This window comes from Gossypium hirsutum, chromosome D07 (assembly GCF_007990345.1).
Source record: "Gossypium hirsutum isolate 1008001.06 chromosome D07, Gossypium_hirsutum_v2.1, whole genome shotgun sequence".
In the NCBI taxonomy this organism is placed as follows: Eukaryota; Viridiplantae; Streptophyta; class Magnoliopsida; order Malvales; family Malvaceae; genus Gossypium; species Gossypium hirsutum.
Window position 1 is genome coordinate 47,074,251 of NC_053443.1, and position 2,125 is coordinate 47,076,375.

Consider the following 2,125-nt stretch of genomic DNA (forward strand, 5'->3'; position numbering starts at 1 on the left):
TGAGTTTCCATAGACCAAGTTGTTTAAACATTTTATAAGGCATGAAATTAATACTAACCTCTAAATCAGCTAAAGAAATTTCAATATTTAAACTACCAAAGAGGTAAAGAATAGTAAAACTTCCTAGATCCTTAAGTTTGTTGGGTAGTTTATTTTGGAGAATGCCAGAGCACACTACGTTAAACTCCATAGTCGACGAGTCGTCTAGCTTCCTCTTGTTTGTTAACAGCTCCTTGAAGAATTTGATGCAATTTGGCATCTACGAAAGAGCTTCAATAAATGGTAAGTGAATGTGTAATTTTTTTAAGAGCTTGATAAATTTACCAAATGGTTCATTCGTGTGGTCTTTCTTCAACACTTTTGGATATGGAACTCGAGGTTTTTATTCTTTGACAATTGGTTTTTCCTCTTTCTTACCTTCCTCAACCTTATCATTATTAACTACATCTTCTTGCCTCGGTTTCTGTTTAGGTTCAACTAACCCTTCTTCATCTCGAACAGTAAATGTATGAAGCTGCTCCCTTGGGTTAGTTTCAGTATTGCTAGGCAAACTACCTTGTGGTCTTTCCGAGATTAATTTAGCAAGCTATACTATTTAATTTTCGAGTCCTTGAATTAATGATTGCTAATTTTTCAGTGTTGCCTTAGTGTTTTGGAAGGAAGTTTCTAACACTGAGATAAATTTTTTTAACATCTACTCAAGGTTCAGTTTCTTCTCTTGTTGATAAGGTTGTTGAAAGCCCGAAAGGGGGTTGTGCTCGTTGATTCCTTGGCCACCCTAAGAAAAATTGGGATGGTTCCTCCAACTTGCTTATAGGTATTACTATAATAGTTATTTTGAGGTCTAGAATTGTTACCCATATAGTTGACTTGCTCATTCTCTATGCTAAGACCGAAGGGTAAACATTATCAATTATTCATTCTACCTCTATTTGTATCGCATTGCATCACCGGATTCACCTGTGTAGAAAAATATAAACCGTCAATTTTCTTATTCAATGCTTTTATTTGGATTGATAACATGGTGACGGCATCTAGATTAAAAGCATCGACTGCTTTCATCAGCTTTGTCCTCAAGACTTGCCACTGATAATTATTCAGTGCTATCTCCTCAATAAATTCATAAGCTACCTCGGGTGTTTTGTTATTCAGTGTTCCACAAGCTGCTGCATCAATTAACTGCCTTACTGTGGGATTCAAACCATTGTAGAATGTTTGAACTTGTAACCACAAAGGTAACACATGATAAGGGCACCGTCTCAATAGATCATTGTATTTCTCCCATGCATCATATAAAGTTTCTAGATCGATCTGAACAAAAGAAGAGATGTCATTCCTCAACTTGGCTATTTTAGCCAGTGGGAAGTACTTCAACATAAATTTCTCGGTCATTTGAGCACATGAAGTGAAGGAACCTCGTTGTAAAAAGTTTAACCATTTTTTTTACTTTGTTCCTCAACGAGAAAGGGACCAACCGTAAGCAAATGACGTCATCAGTGGCACCATTAATCTTGAAAGTGTCGCAAATCTCTAAGAAATTGGCCAAATAAGTATTTGGGTCTTCATATTGGAAACCATCAAACTGAATATATTGTTGTACCATCTGAATAGTATTCGACTTCAGTTTGAAATTGTTTTTAGCAATAGTCGGTCTCACAATACTTGATTCAGCCCCAATCAAAGTGGGCTTGGCATAATCATACATAGTGCGAGGGGCAGGATGCTCAATTACTTGCTGATTATTTTTTGTTATAACCGATCTCCATAGTAGTATTTTTTTCCTCGTGATCATCTACTGTACTCTATTGATTTTGCCTAGCTTTTCTAAACTCTCTATGATTTTTGTGAGTAGTACTTTCAATCTGCCAAAAACAAACAAAAGAAAAATTAAAATGTAAAAATTAAATGAAAACAAAAATATAAAAAATGGCTAATTTAATAGAAATAAAATTTTCCTAATATTTTAGTTCCCCAGCAACGATGCCAAAAACTTGATGTGTGTTTTCCCGAAACTAACTAAAAATACGACAAAGGCAAGTGCACTTATCGATAAATAGTATAGCTACGTTGAGTAAAGATATCATATACAGGAGGACTAAAATTATTACTAATTACAGTTTTCCTA

At 34.9% G+C, this 2,125-nt stretch overlaps 1 non-coding gene across 1 annotated transcript; it reads left to right on the plus strand.

The window, feature by feature from the left end:
• The first annotated feature begins 1,237 nt into the window (after positions 1-1,237).
• Positions 1,238-1,344, plus strand: LOC121219778 (small nucleolar RNA R71). Its single transcript, XR_005916669.1, has one exon. It is a non-coding gene; the product is annotated as a small nucleolar RNA R71 (small nucleolar RNA).
• Positions 1,345-2,125: the final 781 nt, after the last annotated feature.